The sequence below is a fragment of the Amblyomma maculatum genome, chromosome 3 (genome assembly GCF_055883805.1).
Source record: "Amblyomma maculatum isolate TAMU_Amacu chromosome 3, ASM5588380v1, whole genome shotgun sequence".
Lineage (NCBI taxonomy): Eukaryota > Metazoa > Arthropoda > Arachnida > Ixodida > Ixodidae > Amblyomma > Amblyomma maculatum.
This window is the reverse complement of record NC_139346.1, coordinates 122,274,010-122,294,700: the sequence shown is the minus strand read 5'-3', so window position 1 is coordinate 122,294,700 and position 20,691 is coordinate 122,274,010. Positions and strand designations below refer to the sequence as shown.

General features: G+C 45.3%; 1 protein-coding gene and 1 non-coding gene across 5 annotated transcripts in view; one reads left to right on the top strand and one right to left on the bottom strand.

The window, feature by feature from the left end:
- Positions 1 to 20,691, bottom strand: part of LOC146195897 (cholesterol transporter ABCA5-like) — a 125,027-nt gene that overhangs the window by 61,507 nt on the left and 42,829 nt on the right. The gene's annotated exons all lie outside the window — the stretch shown is intronic.
- Positions 9,906 to 9,977, top strand: TRNAE-CUC (transfer RNA glutamic acid (anticodon CUC)). The gene has a single exon. It is a non-coding gene; the product is annotated as a tRNA-Glu (tRNA).

Below are 20,691 nucleotides of genomic sequence, written 5' to 3'. Positions count from 1 at the left end.
ATTGACTTAATTTGAGTGGTTTCAAATGTCGGCTTGGAATAGACCGCGAACATCGAATTGATGCGGGCATTCATAACAAAAAAAAAAAAACAAAAAAAAAAAAGATGGCAGCGGTAATACAATGACAGCGCCTCGTCTTCGCTTCGTTTGCGGCGAAAAGGCGAACTGACCACCGGATTTACCGGAGAAGCTTGGAGCGATGTTTTAACATGCCCATGAGGCACGACCGGTTAAGGCTTGTCCTGCTTATACCATCATTACTCTTATCACTAATCTACACCATAATAAAAAAAATAACGGTTTAACCCGATCCCCAGAAGGTCTGGAAAGTCATTCCAGAAGGTCTGAAAAGCCCAAAGGACCCGGAAGGTTCAATTCACATCTCGCCCACCCATCTGAAATTAGTGGCCCGATTTGGCAGCGCCTGCCAATTGCACATCGACACTTTGTGCGCACATTTTCATTGCGTACTTTCCGTGCGCACTCTGTGCAATATGAGCCTATTAGTACTTACACATTTAAAGAAAACGATCAATAATCAAACCATAAAGCGCCACAGAGCTCAAGCCAAGACATTCATTATCCTATGCAAGATTCATCGCTCCGTTACGTGGGCAGAACCACTGTCTCCATCTCTCACACACTCATGTACACAAATATGAAGTGCATGTAATTTTGACTTGCTACCCTTGAACCGCAGTTAGGAGCCGCCTTTATTACAGAGCTATCATCGTAGAGCTACAAATTAACCAGAAGGTATCAATGAGGCATAGGACTAAAAAACTATTGAGAGCACAAAGTAAAACAGTCAGAGAGGCTTTTGATTTAATTTAACAAATTCAACCAGCGAGACACAGAAACACAAGAAAATAAGTACACGGGACAGCACTGTCCCGTGTTCTTTTCTTGTGTTTCTGTGTCTCGCTGGTTGAATTTGTTAAATTAAATCAAAAGGCTCTCTGACTGTTTTTAGTTTGTGCTCTCAATAGTTGTTTAGTCTGTCCCGTGCACTTCTTGTGTTTCGTGTCTTTCGCTGATTCATTGTGTGAGATTCGCACCAGCTAGCCCAATTGGTCACCATGATTTAATTTAATTACAGTTATTAGACAGCAATGTTAATTCCATGTTAATATACAAATTTGCTATGCAAGTGTGAGGCCTATCTGTGCGTGCGAGCGATAAGTCTCCATTATACGTCCCTGTTAGCAAGAGAAACGGATAAAAATGGAGTGAATTCACATAATCGAGATTGCGATATCAGGCGATGTCCGCCCCTATTCTGCGTGCGCAGTTACCTCCATGAGTAGAAGATAAAAGATAAGTGCTCAGCATTCCTGCTTCGAGTTATCGCTCCCATCGCCACGAATAGAACGCAGTGCGCAGAGATAAACGCGAGCCTCAACCCTCATTTCTCAGTCAGCAGTTGACATCATATGCAGCAAAGCGACATTATTGATCAAGGAAAAAGTAGACTTGTCTTACGGAACCCTTCAGCTAGCCGACATTGCTGTTAAACCCGAACTTCATCTTTCTGGAAAAGAGCCCTCCCTCGACACTAAAAGCCAAGCTGTGTGCAAATTAGAGGACCTGTAAGTAAGAGGAGAACGCTGGACCATTCGCCCTTGCAAAAGCAGTGATACAAGTGTCAGTATGAGACGTAGAATCAAACATTACAGGAATACGCTTAAGTGGTCTTAAGAGCGGAAATGGAGAAAGCCACTTTACATTGCTGTTTTCACTAAATGTATAGTCATTGTCATCCTACTAGCATCATCACGATCACTATCTCTGCGCTATCATCATTATGAACTAAATTTGCCGTCATTTTCGCCGCTACTACCATCGTAACTATCACTAACTGCAGCGTCATGAAAATCATGCTATTAGCCTCATTATCAATAACTGTGCCATCACGCTGTACAAGGGAAATTAGGATCAGGTTTTTCCCTGGCGTGGCGCAGTCGTTTGTGCGTTCGGCTGGGGATCGATTTTCGAACATTTCCTGGGGACATTTCCGCAGTCCATGAGCCAGGGAATCAGAGACGGAAACATTCGAAAAGAAGCCAACTTTGTTGAGTCCCGTTGTACCATAGAGTTCCCTTACACTAACTAGAGGGAAAGCTGAGGGCGCTGCACTTCAGCCATCATGGGCGCGCTAAGAATCATGGGCCGGTGTGCTACTTGTTGCGGGACAGTCGGTTTTTCTCGAGTACGTGGAGTGGCGTTACTGCGATGTTTCTTTTTCGTCATCATCATCATCTGAAGGTGCGTACATAGACCGCGAAAGCCATAGTAGCGAAGGCGCAAAAGCAGACGTCGCCAATAAATGGTTTCTGTTTCCCGAAATGCCACTAAAAACTTCCTTAAGTGATTGCACAACCATACATATTTTCATATTTCAAATTTTGCCTATTAAGTGCGAAATATTGGTATTTGTGCTGCTCAAAACTAAGCCAATAGGAGAAAGAGCCATCGATTATATTGGATAAATATCACACTGACATGCTGTTTCTCTCTCGTTTTGCAATTTATAGTCACAATATTCAATCTTAGGATGTTATTTACGGTAGAACAACGTTTATCTTTGCATTAGTTTTGGCCAAAAGTTGTAGTTCTGCACTCGGTAGTTCTCCGGCCCATGATGCTTTGAGCGCCCATGGTGGCTGAACTGGCTGTCTGGAAACTCCATGTAAACTCCCAAAGACGGCAGAACAGCTTTCCCTCTAGATAAGAGTAAGAAACTCTATGCCGTGTACGGAAGGCAACGTGCTATTCAAATGGCGTTGTGTCCGCGTCTCGTCCTCACGCGACACTAGGACAATATTTGCAGCTTGCTGCGAGAAAGCTCGTTTCGTTACCGCGAACGCGTACGTGCGACTAGGACGTGGACGCTGCAATGCTCCTTCATTTGCGCGTGTGCGGTGCACACTTGTCCGCGCGCAAACGACGCTAAGATCGGTAAAAATATTGCCGCCTATTAAATAACTACTGACGATGTAGATCAGCCACGCTCCAAAAAGATGTTTTATGCTTCTTCTTAAGAAATAATGGAAGAGGAGGAGGATCTTTCACATGTGGCTGGCGAGTGACGACATCCCGGCGCCAGAAGCCGATTGCGATGTGCGCACACGGTCGATTTCTGATCGCGCCCACTTAGACTATAACACGGAGATTTTGTTTATTTTGAATAGTTTATGAATCGCTTTCACTATCGGCCAAAACAAGCGATGTTTTCAGCCCACCTCTTCTACGAATGCCACTCGCGTGTCAAGACTGAGACCCGCTGAGCACGGGCTGCCAGAATGCAAAAGTAATTATGCACACTCTGACGGATGGGCGACTCATTATAGTTCCGCTTTGTATGTGTTGCCAGCATTGTTCTCCGGCATGGTCAAGTGGCTAGGATACCTGGCTTTCACCGAGGAGGCCCAGGTTTGATTCCCGGTGTCGGAACGCCCATTTTTTTTTTTTTTTTACTTTTTACACAGATTAGGCGATGGTACGGGTCAACAACACTAACATTTCTAAAGTACTTTTTTTATCTAGCCAGCGGGATGTATTCCCCAACAAGGCATACAAACGTATCACTCGGTATTTTTTTCTAATATCTTAGACCCAAGCACTTAAAATGTGCCAGAATACCAGACATTGTTGAATCGAAGGTGGAATCGAAGGGTGCTTATATGCAGCGCTGTGACCTATAGACAAAGCGCCTTTGTCGATTGGGAGGTTAAGATTAAAGGTTTCCAAGTATATAATATTCCAACAACTGAAAGGTAGCGTCTGCAGTGTTCTTTATCAAACATGTGTGCTTGGCGTTGCAAGTGAAAAGCAAATAAAATCACGTAACTTGAGGTAAGTCTTAATGACTGTCACTTCCGACGTGAATTGAACTGTATGCATAATGATATTGGCCCTGGCCTAGAGTAACTCGGAACACACATATATCTATTTTTTCTTTTAATTTGTTCCTGCACTATGGCTTACGCATACTTTCTTCTGGTTTTCAAAAAAAAAAATACGTTAAATATAAAAAAAAAAAATCATTCACGTGACGGGACGTTTGCAGGCTGCTATTGGGCAGCTCTTGAGCGTGCAACAGATTAACGATGTAAGCTGCTGCTTGGCTATGGCCATGGGGAAGCCAGGCGGCGTAATGTTGCTTGTGGGTATCTGGGCCTCCTCCTCCTGACTGTAGGACGAGGGTCTCATAGTAAGAAGACCGCACCGGGACCCCCGATAGATCATCACAACAAAAGAAATAACAGCACAATTAGCTAATGGCTATAAAATCCAAAACATGGCAAATCAGTACTTTTACACAAAACAAAGGTAATAATACAGGTATTAGGCATATAAAAAGTCTAGCAAACCAGCAATTCAGCAAATACATCTTCAAGTTATTCTTAAATGTCGCCAAGGACAGTTCCAGAATGAAATTGCTGCAAAAGATGACGTAATTCTTCCATAACTAGTACGAATTTTCGGGAGTAGAAAATTATTTGCTGCAAGTCTGGTAGAGTTGTAGTTCAAAAGTAGTATAGGATTAACAAACTGAAAATGCAGGATGTCATTTAGTAGCTTAAAGAGCAGGATTACAAGGTGATACTGAAAGAGCTGGTGGACTGACATGATGTTCATATAATAAGGAACGAGCGCTAGTAGAAAAAGTGCTGCGGGTGATAATGCGGATGGCCTGATTTTGTATATGCTGTGCAGACGATAAATGGCGGTTTTATGTATTTCTCCAAGCGACAATTTCATAAGTGAGGCGACTGTGAATGGAAGCATAATACAAGGATAAAAGAATGTAAAATAGAAAATATGGACGCGCTTTATTCAGGGCTTTGATGCCAAACAAAGATTTTTTGTTGATTTTGTTTTATTCACATGAGCGATGTGGGTTGAAAACTTAAGTGGAGAATCAAGAATAACGCCGAGAACGCTATTGTGCTGTCGTAAGCTAGAATAGTATAAGAACAGAGGGTTAACGTTGCAGTGTATAGAAGGATTTTTTGGATACTTTTGAAGATTTAAAAATCTTTGTTTTAGTGGGGTTAATAACCAGCTGGTTCTTGAGACACCACATTGTTACGTTTCTAAAAACGGCATTCAATCAGCAGTAAGGTCATCAATGAACCTGTTAGATAATGACACGGTAGTATTGTCAGCTTATAAAACACAGTGAGCTGGACTAGTAGAAGTCGGAAGATCATTAATATATAATATCGAAAGTAAAGGTCCTACTATAAACACCTGAGGGACGCCTTGGTTAATAGTTTTAGCTAGAGGGGTCGCTCCGTCAATATTGACTGTTTACGATCTTGTGAGCAGCTTTTCAAAAGGAGGGATACAAGATCTACTATGCCATACCATCTAGTTTATTTAGCAACATCGAGTGATTATTCGTATTATAAGCTTTTGGGAAATTTAAAAATACATGCTTAATAAATTCAGTCAAAGAGATGAGAGCCAAGTTAGTTAAGCTGCCGGACCTAAAACCAAACTGACAGGGGTTAATAGCATTAAATTTACATAAATAATTGTCTAAGCGACTGACTATTAATTTCTCGATTATGTTAAGGCAAGCTGGGAAAACACTAATCCTTTAAGATGAGATTAATAACATGATAAAGTGGTTTAAAAACCAGATGAGCAACAAGCTTCGGGTGCCGTGAGGATATGTGATGTACTCAAAGAATATAGCGTCATTGAGGTTCGATTTCACAAAAGGAGACAGGAAAAACAAAAACAAAATTGATTAGTGCGTTTGGAATCTAACTCTGGCGGAAGTGGATGACTTATGTGGCTCAGAAAGAAGTCACTGAAAGCATTCGCGATGTAAAATGGCTCAGTGTAGACAGTACCACTGAAATTAATTTCTGTAGGGGCACTGTTCGCGGACAGCAAGTTGAGGAATTCACTCAGTAGTCTCCATTGCTTTTTAGTGTTTTAGCGTTTTTACACAGTTCGTGTTAATAGTAAGACCTTTCCGCGTGTTGCAGTAAGTTGTTTAGGACAGTCGAGTATTTTTTTTTTTTTTTTTTTTTTTGTAGCGGGTAGCCAAAGAGGTGTTAAAAGTCTGCTTCTTAGTTTTTCTATACAGATTTCCTTTTCAGCGCATACTACTTAGTACACAGAGACCCTTTCTAGGGTCTGTGTAGGGTTGTGTGTGTGTACGGCTGTGTGAATTCTATGGCGGTTCTCGAATTATAAAATAGCTTTTGAACAAAAACAAGTCAATTTCTTTTTACGTGATCAAACCACAATGAACAGAATTCTGTCATAGCCCATCGCTCGCAAACCCGTGTGCTCGATAGAGCTTATGCATCATTAGGGCACTTGAAGAAGCTGGCCTTCAAGTTGCACGTTAACGCTACAAACTTCTGCAATACGAGAGGCGAGGGTGAAGGAAGAAGACGCAACAAGCGCTGATCACTCTTGGTAGTAAGCGCTCCTCGTGTCTTTGTTCATGTTCGAGACGTTCAGATTTATTTTACCGACAAAAACCACGTGGTTTTCACACCACGGGATCCTTTCGTTTTTAATTGTGACGTCATGTTTAGCACTGTTTCTTCGAACGTGTCGCTGGCTGCGGACCACAACCTGCCATGTTTTGCACATATGGCGGAAAGACCCTTTTTGCCACCCTTGTATGGGCCTCTATGAAGACAGCTGTTGCTGCAACAGACCGCAGAGTGCATAGTTCGGCTTTGAAGAGCGGAGTAGACAAAACAGAACCACAAAATAAACCGCACGACAACGTCACCAGGATGAAGCATGCATGGGACGTATCATAGCGTTGGGCGCGGTCTGCTGCTTCAACTGGGGCGTCGTCGGAGTGACATGTAAAGGCGTGTTGAATGATTTTTTCAGCTATCTGCTTGCACACCCCATCATTAATACTAATGACCTGTCAGGCATAGAATCGTCTGTAGGTGAATCGCCATTTCGAGGCCTGCGGGCTTTGAAAGCGTTCCACCAGAAGTGCTCCGTCTTTTTACTGCGAAAACACGCACAGAGCAGCTTTAATGGATGGTTAAGCCCGAACCCCGCGTTTGTTTACTCTTTCTCTTTTGGTTAACTCGGTTCGCTCACGAGACGCAGAAATTATTATTATTTTTTTTTTGACAGATGTAGACGACAACGCAGCCAATGCGCAGTATGCCGCATCAATGTGTTATAATCGTACTTAAAAGACTAACTGAAATCATCTGTAATTAACTATGTTTGTCATTACACCGCGAGGTAGTAGTCCGTCACCAACACGGTCAACTGACTACCTACAATTAGGAAACGATATATTAGAAAGGCAGAGAAACTTGCTCGTAAAATTTTCAGCCCTTTTAGCGTTCATGAGACTATGCGATGCGAAAACAGTTCTGTCTGAGAAAATTCCGGCAGTTCTATGCTATGGCTACGGTCAACAAGAAATACTGGGGAATATATCAAAATTAGAAGAAACTCCAGGAACCGTAAAACTGTGAGCACACTTTATAAGCCATCGAGAGCAGCAGACTCGAATAGCCTTTCACAAAATTTTTGAAAACAAGTTCAGACCGAAAGTCGTGCACAAACACGTCACGCATGGCAGCGAGCCAACCACGACAAAAAATCACTGCGGCCCACCAGGAACAGGAGAAGGCGCCCCTGAAGTTCCTGCCCTGGAGCCTCACTCACTGGTATGGCCTAGTTTGCATTTAAAGTGGGTCGCACATCCCCCTGCTCTAAAAATCTCCTAAATATACGTCAAGCCAGCTATGACACTGGATAAGTATATCGGGACCCACACCAAAGTAAACCAAGCAGCGCTCAACAATAGATAACGCGAAGAAATGCGCGCACCCCATCATACGATCCCAATCTTCAACCCCCGGAAGCCACGCTCAATGGCATAAGGTCTCGAGAAGACCAAGTGGGACCAAAGAAAAGCACTCGATACGCGGGATCGCACGGTACAGCGGAGCTTGTTGACGTCTTCGCTGACGCGAGACTCTCTCGAGTGCTTCGGCTGGAAATAACTCCGGCCCGACAGGCGACAGCTTCCCGCCCACTCAGTTCTGGCCCGGAGCCAAGACACCTTGCTCTCGCAGACCAGCCTGAGCATGGGAGGAGCGAAGATGCGGAAGAGAGAAATACGCACGCCAGGTGGTTCGCACGCCTTCAGCACACGACTCAAGACTCACGCTCGTATCACAGCTAGCTATTGCGGCGAGTCAGTGGGCACACCGTACTTCATTGCTTTTCAAATTACGAAAAAAAAAAAAACTCATAAATATAAAGGGGTGCCAGACGCAAAGTCTGTATGTGCCCCTACAGCCGTAGCTTTCGTGACTGAATATTAACATTTACTGAGTACAGCAGGAGACGGCGGGTGGCTTCCCTTTTCCAAGAAGCTATTGGATTTCCCCTGCCTCCAGGGCTCTCGACACAAACCTGCTTTAGTGCGCAAAGTCAAGGTTTCTCAGCACGCCCTTCCACCACTCACGCGTCGCGTTCATGGTCGTGTCCACTCGTGTCCGTGTTCATGGATTTTGTTGAAAGTCCTCATAAAGAGCCCTCATTTCCCCATATTTGTCAGCTAAATAATTTCGAGCAATGTTTATCGTCAATTTCAATGTCCTTTAGCGTCAGCACGCCGCTCGCCCATGACGTCTCATTCAGCGAGCTGTGCAGTTAGTGATTGCGTGCTCGGGGAAATATCTCAAGCAGTTAGTTCGTGTCTCCGCCATTCGTCAGCAAGCGACCCCCTGGGTTCTGCGCATACGAACCACAATTTTGGTTTCGCCTCATTTAGCGTCACTCGATGTCGATTGTTGTGCGGACGGATGTGTGGAAGCTACTAGCTGGACAATGTTTTATATTGCTTTGGGTTTCTTTTGACACAACGCCGAATGTCGTCCATATACGTATAAAAACAAATCATATATTTTGCTGACATGTGAAAATTTATACAGATGAAGAAGTATCAATGATCATTTCGCCGGTGAGAGTTAACCCTATATAGCCGTAAGATATGCGCATGTCTCATGTGCATGCAAATGGTGCAACTGACCTGAAATTGCTGCATACAAATTGAACAATATCACTTAGAAGTTGTTTTGATCACTAGGTTTCTAGGAAACAACGGTACCAACAACTCCATAAAAAAAAAAAAAAAAACTCTAGTGAAATATGTATGTATACCTGACTTTTCCGCATGTAAGAAACTTGCGTTAGAATTTAAAATTGCCTCAAGGAGCACTATGAGGCAGCCAACTAAATACTAAACGCTGGAATGGTGAACAATTCTTGAAATTCATTTTTCCCGCTAAAATGTTCATCGTCCGCTTTTATAAAGACGCTTGAAAAGCCATAGCGAAAGTTGAAAACTTGCTCGTAATTGTTTCACACTTAGGTATACCATTTAGAGTGCGAAACTATACGGCGCAAGCATTTTAGTTTGGCGGCAAATAAAGCCAGTGGAACGTGTACAGGGTTAAAAAGCGATCAGACATTTTTAACGTAGCTAACCGTCATCCTGCTTGTAAACCCACGTACCGTTGAACGTGCAAGCCAAATAAAACATACTGCAAAAACTGCCTCCGATTTCTTGCTCGTTTAAGTACTCTAAAATATCCTCATTTTTGTGCTCTGCATAGCGTAATCTATGGAGCCGTGGCAGATGCATATGGATCTGCTGATAGCAGCCGCATGGATGGTACTTGTAATTGGAAAATTTTCTTCGTGTCTTTCAATAGCGACCAAAGCGAGCGACCGTTTCACCCCGGCTTTTCGACGAATGCGACCAGCGTGCCAAAACAGAAAGACGCTTATAGGAAGGACTGCCAGATTATAATTTGGCACACAGTAGCAGACGGAAGATACATAGTAGTGAAAAATTTTATTAACACCTCACACAGTTCTCCGGCATGGTCTAGTGGCTAGGATACCTGGCTCTCACCCAGGAGGCCCGGGTTCGATTCCCGGTGTCGGAAGAAATATTTTTTTTTTCTCCTATGGAGCCTGTCATTGCTTAGGTCGCCCTTTTTTTCCCCTCTCATTCTCTTTATAAGCAGTAGTCGCTTTTCAAACATGTGCTTATCAATCCAGCTTGGTGCAATGTGCAGCCAGCCCTACTGACATAAATCATTCTTCTACTTTTTTGATAATATATTAGCAATTAAATTCTTCCCATAGTAGTGATATGAGTATAATCGAAGTGCGCCCATACTATTATTTAGTCGCACGGTTCTTATCTCGAACACGTCCGTAGACTCTGAGGTGTTGTAGCAGTGAGATGAGAGGTGTTCAAACTACCTACTAACCACATTGAAAGCTAACGTCCGCTGCTGTTTTATCGTACGTGTGTGATTGGCATTGCAGGCGAAAAGCGAGAAAAATCAAACCGCTAACTATATGTATCTTTCATGCGATATTCTGGCCACGACGGCAGCACTTCATTTCCTGGCGGCTAAAACTAAGCAATGAACATGGGCTTCCACGTCCTTTGCAAAAACTCTGGAAGTCAGCTTCTCTGCACAGCAAAACCCCTGCATCATGGCGGCCAAACCTGTTTTGATAGCCGAAGTTGGGTGCAGTGCAGGAGGCGTCTATTGCGACAATAATGGCCAGGTCCATTTCCTGCACCCCTCTGCCTGTTGTTGTTGCCGCAATTATGGTATTAAGAGGCCATCGGGGAAGCCAGTTCCTCGCAAGTGCTATTCATATCGCCTCTCCCGCACGTATGCTTCCTCCTCGTTTTCAAAAGCGAAAGAATTCTGCTCCCCAGGTTCATGCATGACATCAGGCTTGACACTGAAGTATTTTGCGCAGCACCCAACTTCTGCCCCCAAAACAAGTTTGGCCGCCATGGTGAAGGTTTTTTTACTGTGCAGAGAAGCTGACTTCCAGAGTTTTGCAAAGGGTCTATAGTGAGCGGAAAGCACCGGTTGATTTCGAAGCAGGCAGTAGGAAAAGCCTAAACAGAAACAAAGCCGCGTCGGCACCAATATCACCGGTAGGGAAGCGTGGGGCGTACCCCATCGTGCTGGGCGCGGTCTTTTTGTGCCTGTACTGTCAGCACGCAACTTGTTGCCTTTCTTGTCCTTCGCATTGTGCATTGAGTACGATTTATTATTAACTAGCCAAAATGCCAATTCTCACGAGCAGATTGCTTGCCGAAGGCAGGGCGGCGGGGAGACACCTAACGGAGGCTGTACACGCCTGGCGATGGCGCACGTATGAGCAATTATAATAGACGGTTTATTCGCATCCACTTCACAGCGCTGACGACGCATAGGCCCGAGCACAGAGAACTGACCAATAGAAGCGGGAAGTCTTAGCAGACGGTCATGGCAGCTTTCGATCGCTCGTAAGCCATGCATGGGCAGCTGCAGCATCCGCCGCCACAGGCCCAACTCGTTCCCGCGGAAGCAAGAGCTCCTCTTTTGTCCGCGCGCATGACTGCGCGTTCCCCTTGTCTCCCACAGACTCCCCAGTAAGTACCCGCCGTCGCTTAATAGGACGATTTAAGCTACGGACGGGGGATAATTGTTCGAACTTCCAGGATTCCCCCATGCCTTGGCTTGCAGACGCCAGTTCGTACGCCGCCATGTGTTTGGTAACCTTCTCCGGCGCGCGCCGAGCGACCACGCTCGTAGACGAGACGCTAACGTGAAGCCGAAAAAATGGTCGGGCCTTAATAGCTTCGAGCAGGCGGAGCGCCGAGAGGCTGCTGCTTCTATGTGAGCAAAATTGTACTTTGTCGTTGTTTTTTAACTGTTATAGACAAGGCGCAACGCCGCCTGACTTTCCCTGATATCGTCATAATAGCATAGCATGACACTAGCGTTGTCGAAGTGCAGGTGGCGTTAAGAACTCAGGTGGCTCGGAAATAAAGGTCCGACGACACTTTCGTGAAGGGACGCGTATTTAATCGATTCTAAACACCCCGTTGTTGTTCACGATCACGATGATGAAAGTGAGAGGGTGATAGGGATTCGAAAAATCTAAAGTATCCTTCGCAAAGTGGTCGCTGTCGCCGGGATTCGATCCCGCATCGCTGGGCACAGCAGTCGAACGCTTTAAGCAATGCGTCAGTGCAGCGGGAAGGAAAAAAAACCCCTCAAATAAGCGAAGGGTGTCGGCTAATTTGCGTGGAAGGGCGTGGACATAGGACAATTAAAACCTTTTTTTTTTTCTCTCTCTTTCCCCGCCCCCTTCTCTCTGACAGTTGAGTCAACCGAAGCGATAAAGCAGTCAGACCGGAATACCAACAGATTTTCAATACGCACCCGTGACGCGACCCATCGGTAACTACGGTGACCATTTCACCTTATACCGCTGTCACACGGGCATTTCGAAGGCCCTCGAACCGACTTCCTATCGACTCGAAGGCCTTCGAAAGCTGCCACACGGGCGTTTTCAATGGCCATTCTATCGACTCAATGGCCATTGAGTCGATAGTATAGAGGCTATAAAACCTTTTAGCCTCTATATCGATAGTCTATCGAGTCAACGGTACAGGTCAGAACACTATCGAGATCTCGAAGGCCATCGAGCATCGCGCAAGGTTGCTAGCATTGACCCGAGGAGCGTCACGCACACACTTGCACAGCGCCTTTTACGGTACAAAAACGTTAACAAACGTTATTTTATATCTTTAATTTACGCGGTAAAATATTAATACCCGTAATAATTTTAAAATAGCATCGCTCTTTTTTTAGGCGTATTATTTATGTAATCTCGATTATTGTTGCATGCGCCGCCGAGAAAAACAAACACAATGAAAAGCACAGTCGTATGAACAAGGTATGAACGCCAACGCGTTAAAAAAAAAAAAAAGTTGCCCTTGAATAACAACTAAACACCTGCAGTTACTAAAAAAAGATAACAGTTATATTTTATTTTACATTTATAAATATATTTTAGTTCTTTAAGCAAAACCGAAAGCAACGATAGTGGCGCCATAAAAGTTTGGCGCCAAACACCAGAACTATTTCAATAGCCTTCGAGTTTTGCCGTGTAGCGGCGGCACAACTCCTTCGAGTTCGATCGCGATTGCAAATCTCGAAGGCTATCAACTCAATCGCCTTTGAAAATGACCGTGTGACTGGGGTATTACTCTTTCCGTTGTCCCAATATCACCAGTGGGACTAAGGGGCAGCACAGTCGCGCGCGCAGTCAAGGGCGTAATTCCGTCTCCTCAACGGTAGGGTCCCGCAACTTCTTTCTCGTCACTGGTTGCCTCTGAGCGGGTTAAACGGCGATTGTTACCGAGAGGTGTGTCTGAACGCAACCTAAAGGTAACATACACTCACTAAAGGCAGGAAATGATTACGTCGTAATTAAATCGTTTGAACTTTGTCATTGTGTTGTGTCGTGGCTGTGTTCACGGCAGGTATTGTGGCTATTAAAAATTAATAACATCGCATGATGCAACCTAAAGGGGAACTCCCTCCAGGAAAGATATTAGTAGCTTATTTTAATGTTGCAATAAAAAAAAAAAAACAAATTTTGAAAAAAGGTTACACTAAGGATTCGAACATATATTTTATTCGCTAAGTGGTCAGGTCCGTAATGCTAATCCATTGCGCCACTGAGGCAACGAGTGCGGCAGGCTTCAAATGCGCTCATATTCATTTTTACAATATGTCCGCTATCTGTCGCCAGGTGACGCTGCTCAGAGGACCCTACATACAGGAACACTAGACCCTACCGTTGAGAGAACGGAATCACGCCAGTCAAGGCACGGCAATCACCCACGATGAGCACATATATGGAGCTGCGTTCACGGAGAAGTAGAGGTGGTTAGTAAAAACATTCCAAGATGTTGGCATCAATTCTTGGTCCCCTGTGTTGCGAGCGTGAGGACCGACCGAGTGTGTTCTTACGGTTGTGGAATGTGTAGAGTACAGGACATGGACTCATCAACACAAAACTTGTTGCGCCAACGAGCTGCAACGGCCGGAAGCTGCAGACATTAGCCAGTCAGGTTTTGTTTTTTGTTTTTCTCGTCGGTCTATATACAGCTTTTCTCCTCTTGCACCAGCCGTACACGCTAGTAAACCTAAACAACGGCTTTAAGCTGTCGACGATGGTGCGCGTGGTTTTACTCACGTTAGGTTTCCTCGCAGGTTGCACGTGCCTGGAAGCAGCTCAGTGTGCGACAAGCCTGAAGGCGAGAGGGAGTCCTGCGGGGCCGCCAGCATCGCGCGCCATTAATGAGTGCGCACTGATGTGTGCGGACAAACTTCGGTCGCAGCTTTGGCTGGGACACTGTAAAATATATATGCGCCTAACGCTTTTCAGGACATTATAAGCCACAGGCTAGACACTATACGTTAACCAGAAGAGAGGGTGAGGGCAGGAGAACCAATGCGCAAGCAAGCAGCAGCGCTGAAAGGCGATGAAACTTATAACGATGCACGCAGATGCCAGTAATTAATGCCAATATTTTCATCACACCAAGTGGTCGCTCGGGCAGTGATATTTTCGAGCACGGTACCAAAAGTGCTACTGCAATCGTCGCACGCATTTCACGCGGCCAACTCGACCGTTTGTGGTCAGGCTAGAGTGACCTCGCAGAAAGTAGGCTCGCAAACCTCAAATTTGCACAGCAGCTTCCCATCAGTACTGGCCCAGACGTTGAAATATAAAAACGCTATTCGGTCATTTCTACAGCAGCTCATGCCTAACGCCCAGGGAGACGAACGCAGTTTGGAGGCCAATGAACTATTTAAGAAACTGTATAGCTTATGTCTTGTACGCTATAGCTGAACGAAATAGTGTATATATAGTTGCATAGCGTATACAATTCAGAGATGCCTCATGCACCAGCAGTTCAATGGACAGGCGACATATGAGCGCCATAGTCGCGAGACAGAGCTACCAATCCACAAAATATTGCTGCAGCGTTCACTTTCCATCGCATTCACACGCAAAGAGCGGGCTCGCGTTAGCCAGCAAAAGGGCTGACCGCCGGTGAGAGCGAGCGCTATTCAGTAGTTGTCGCTTCCATTGGCTATAGACTGCACGTCAGTGACGAGAAACTGAGATCGTCGCCAGGCAGCTTTATTAACTACGCTAAAAGGTGGATGCGTCCAGTAATTACATAGGCCCAGATAGTAAGGGTGAGCCATTCGCGGAGCAACTCCAAGCACGAAAATACGCTAACACTGAACTTGCCGCTGTGGCCAGTACGAATACAGCGTAACTCATTCAGTACGAAGAACACGGCCAAGACTGCGAGCCGATTGACTCAGGTGTGGCTAGGCCACCAAGGCCTTAGTGTCTATAGCTAAAATATGAGACCTATGGTACCACCTGCCTGCAAGGAAAACAAATGCTAACCTGCTCAACATAACACTAGGCCCTAAACGATCGCCGACAAAAGAATGCCTGGTCACCACCTCCCTCATCATTGAGCTTAGATCCCACCAAATCCTTCCACAAGCATCATCGCACAAAGAATAACGGCCAACGTCATATCGCTGACACACCTCCCAGATAATACTGACTCGACTCTCGCATACACGACAGGGGCGACCTGCCAGCACAAGCGTTGTCAGAGTTTTATCTGATCGCATATTTCGACGCTAGAGCTTGACGTCTACTCGCGGTCGCGGCTCTGGAGTTCCGTCTGCACGCCTCGCGGCAAAGCGGTATACGAAGAGCGGTGCACCGTGTGGCGGTGGCTCACCTTGCCCGGACGTGGAAGGGCTCGTCGTCGACGGTTGCGCGGCACCTCCTCCCGGAAAGCCGCTCAGAGGACGGCCATGGTGGCGGCGGTAGACGCAACGTGCTCGTCGCTGACGCCTCTCTCAGGGTGCGGATGGGGTACTCCGCTAGAGCCCGAGCTCATGCGGTTCGAAGGCTGCCCAGTCCGATCCTGCTGCACCACCTCAGGGAGCTCGCGCGCTCGAGCCGAACCTCTTCTTCTTCGCTTGCCTCCTTCTTAACCGTCTCGAAGCGCTGCCGCCAAAGGGACGCCGCGAAGACACGTAACACAAGGCTCAATATGGCCGTCTCGATAAAAGAGAACGATGTGCTTTTCCATTCAGCGCCTCCGTAGTTGCTACGGCCGTCTATGATGGTATAGTTTCGGAATTCTGGCTTATGAAGTTCTTCTTGGCCTAGGCAGCGGCGGACGATTGAAGGCGTGTCAGGATTTCATGATCAGAAAGATGCATCTACCAAATGCTGATGCAAGCATGCTGAGATCCCTGGCCTCGACAGCTTTCTTCTAAAGCATGTTTTCTAACCTTCTAGCTTTGTCCTAAAACAGTTCACGAAAAGCCCTCTCCCTCTCTGCCAGTTTCACCGAAGGAAAGAAAAGAATACTCCCTCCTGGCTCGTGCAACCCCGTTAATGAATTGCAATATAATTCAACCTTAATGGTAGGTTTAGAGATAAAAAAAAGAATGTTTCCAAACACGGCTTTATTGAGCACTGCGACATCAATGCCCAATTCTTGGTCGATACGCCCCGCTGGATATATGAGGCATTCTGCTTCTGAGGCTAACAATAAGGTATAGTTCCGACCCATTCGCTACAATTGGCTTCATTGAATCATTCTGCGTTTGTATTTTCACATTCTGGTACGAAGTGATGCTACGCTTAAAGGAAAAATAGAAGATTGTTTCCTGCTCAATTATTATTCCGTCTCTCAAGTACGCGGTTTCTAGTGATCACAGCGGATAAAGTCAAGCGGTATGCTAAAGAAAACGACGTTCAGCTATATGGTAAAGTATGCGTATGAAACGGATTCATTGAAGCCATTCACAGTACCCAGGTAACAAAATGCAGATATTCGGACGAAGGCAAACCGCAAGTGTTGTTTCTCTGTTTGCTGTTCTCTTCTCTTCTCTTCCCTTATCCATCTACATCTTCTTTAATCCAAGCGCTGCGATTATATATGCTAGAGCTCCAGGTCAGGCGACGCCTGCCTCCGTTCGCAAAATAAAAGAGTTTCAAGCGGCGCCGCAGTTAAAACAGAGCACTTCTTTTAATCAATCAGCTCCGTCATGTCTTGATAACTATGCTATCATGTCGGATAAACCGGAGAACGTAACTTGGTCTTCTGCCAGGAAATTGAATGAAAACTGCATGAAAGAAACAACGTGGACTTTTTTCACTCACTGCTCAATCCGCTCGTCGTTCGTTCTACAAGCCACAAGTTCAACCAACGTTATATAGAGATAGAGGCCTCCGACCTTTCCCTTATCAGCACATATAGGTGTGCATTCTCGAGGCGGTCTCTGCGGCTGACGGCGACTAACGTTCTTTCGAGACAACCGGTTAATCGAAAGTAACGTTCGTTATGCCGCTACAGGATCTCTACTAACAATGTCTGGAATGGGTAAAATCAATGCGCGGCGCTCCTTCGCCACTCGTGGTTCCTGCGAATGCTACGAGTATATGTTGTTGCTGTTGTGTCTGTAGGAAAAAGGAAGAGAAAATGCACGGGCCTGCTACTGGCTCTGTAGCTGAGCCACTTCCGCTGCCTCGTGCGGACAGAAGAGATAATAGAGAAGAAAGAAAATAAGAGGGAGAGAAAGACGCGCGCCGCAACAGCCGTCGTCCATCACCTAAGCGGTGGCGGGTGCAATGACGGCCTACAACAGACAAAAATACGGTGGCTGGCTAGACCCCGCCGCAAGCGGCGTTGACCTACCGTCCCAGCCCCGTAGGGCCAGGAACAGCCACCCTTCACCACCTCTCACCCCCTGCCCTCTCCTTACGAGTATACCGCCCTCAGAGTTCAGGAGCTCAGGCAATAATTGAATGATCAAGCGATCGGTACAAACGCGTGTGTACTCGCTTAAGTCTCTATAACAACAACAATTTGGTTTTTATTGATTTCTGATGTTAAGGAATATTTTTTTAAGTGCCAAAAATAATTGATACCCAATTTTCCGAAGATCGTTTATCAGGTTATTGATCGATCGCTTGGCCAGTGGAATGAAAATACCAATATTGTTCCCACCCCTGGAACTTGAATGATTTTGAGCTGATACTTTCTGCAGTTCACACGATGCTCCTTTGTCAGTTGAATTCGGACAGTAAAAACACATTCTGTGCAGGGGAGTTACTATGGCGCTTGGTACCACCGAACAGCAGGGAAAGAAAAGTAGACAAATAATTTTTGCAGCAAGTTTTCTTATTAGTAAATGTGCCAGTTCAGGCATAGCCATCAGGTAAACAACGGTGCTCTCTGGTCAGGTCGTCTACAGGAGTTAGCCTTGCGATTATTCATCGGGTAACTTCTCAACCACGACAAAGTTTAAACAACAATAATTTGTATGATTCTTGGATACAGCAGATGTCCTAGCAGATGTCCTAGTAGATAGCCTTCGTAGAGGATACGCTAACACAACTTCGCTGTTCTGATCGTGCTGCGAATGAAAAATTTAAGGCTGATCCCGGAAATAAGACTTACACCGTAATAAGTATAGATTCTAGGCGCAGAGTCAGAAATGCTGCCTTTTTCTGCAAAGTGTATGCGGAAAGAACCTTTTTTGAACGAAAATGATGCGAGCGAAAATGATGAGTACTATTCATAGCTTGCTTAGAGGAAGTCTTCAGAGACTTGGAATGGGAGCAGTTAGGGATAAGGGTAAATGGAGAATACCTCAGTAATCTGTGATTTGCTGATGACATTGCCTTGCTAAGCAACTCGGAGGATGAACTGTAAATAATGATTGATGACCTAGACAGGAAAAGTAGGAAGGTAGGCTTGAAAAGAAATATGCAGAAGACTAAGGTGATGTTCAACAGCCTCAGGAAGAAACAGCAGTTTGCATTAGGTAGCGAAGTACTGGAAGTAGTTGGCGAATATGTCTACTTAGGACAGGTAGTAACCGCAGATCCAAACCATGAAAAGGAAATACGAAGAATAAGATTGGGATGGAGCGCATTTGGCAAGCACTCGCAGATTATGACTAGCAGCTTACCTGTATCGCTCGAGAGGAAAGTATACAACAGTTGCATCTTGCCTGTACTCACCTATGGGGCTGAAACATGGAGGCTAACCAAGAGAGTTCTACTTAAGTTGAGGACAACGCAGAGGTCTATGGAACGAAAAATAGTAGGGGTAACATTAAGAGACAGGAAGCGTGCAGAGTGGGTCAGAGAAATGACTGAAGTTACCGACATTCTAGTGGAAATCAAGAAGAAGAAATGGACATGGGCAGGACATGTAGTGCGAAGAGAGGATAACCGATGGTCGCTTAGGGTAACAAACTGGATTCCAAAGGAAGGAAAGCGCAGCAGGGGGCGGCAGAAAGTTAGGTGGGCGGATGAAGTTAAGAAGTTCGCAGGGGTCAAGTGGATGCAGCTAGCACAGAACCGGGTTAAGCGGAGAAATATGGGAGAGGCCTTCGCCCTGCAGTGGGTATAATCAGGCTGATGATGAAGATGATGATGCGAGCGCTCCAAACGTCAACGCCACCATCGAGATGGATATGGAGGCACACTGCGTCCAATTTGCTGGCTTGGAAGCTCAGACTGGAGCTAACCGTTCAAGCGAATGGCAGGCCCAACCCCAATGACTGTATAGCTGCTTAAGAACGGCTGGTGGCCTTGTGGCAAACCCTTCGAAAAAATAAAAAAGAACGGCTGGTGTGCAAGTCGCGCTTGTCACTTCGTTAACCTTGCCGATGGCAGGAGACTCCGCCAGTTAAACACCGTTATAATGCGTGAACAGGTTTGCAACTTAAACGAGTGATTCCCTCGCGCAGGTCACAGATTCCACTTGAGAGATAGGATATATTATTGTAATCACAATACAGATCAAGGAAAACGCGCATTCCAACCGAAGAGCGCTAGCTAAGTAGATATTTCTATCCACGGTGCTGTTAGGATAGCGGATCTATAACGTAGACGCATACCAGCTTTCCGGAAGCTGGTTGCGCACGATAAGTGGTCACATCTTGACACACTTTTGCTAGTAGGCGTACCCAAAAGGCATCCGGTAAACTGGTTACAAGATATTCAAGTAACATCACGGGGGCCTTTTTGTGGTGCAGAGCACATCTTCAGCCAGAAAGGTGGTGATAACCCGACTAAATATGTGCGCAGCGTTTCGCCGTGCTACATGCACTACGAAATGGCGACATCTGTGTCAAGTATGCATACTCCATATACATCTATGATACTATGGCAACGCTTTGCTGCTGCTATTGTTGTCAGGTATGCTCCGCCACATTTCTCATCACAATCGAAAAAAAAAAAAACAAAAACAGAACCGGGCCAAAAGTCAGACACTCCAGTTGCGTAGTATTGTTTTTGCAGTTCTGTAGTTTTATTGTTTTGTAGTTTTCTGCAGACCGTAATTCTGTACGTCGGAAAAAACTACAGAAAATTTTCTGATGTTACGAGAGAATTTCTGTGCTGTTTTTGACGGGAAACCTGTTGTGACAACAGAACATTCTGTCGTAACATCACAAATTTCTGTAGTTACAACAGAAAAGTGCTACAGAACTACAGACAACAGAAATATAATACAGAAAAACTACAGAACTACAGAAAAGTACTACAGAACTAAAGAAAAATCTGATGGTTAGGACAGAACTACAGGATATTTTGTATTTTTGACACAGTTCTGCAGTTTTTTTTTTCGACTTTGTTCTAACTATCCAAAATTCTGATGCTACTAGACGATTTTCTGCTGTCACTACAGGTTCGCTGTGGAAAACCACACTGAAATTC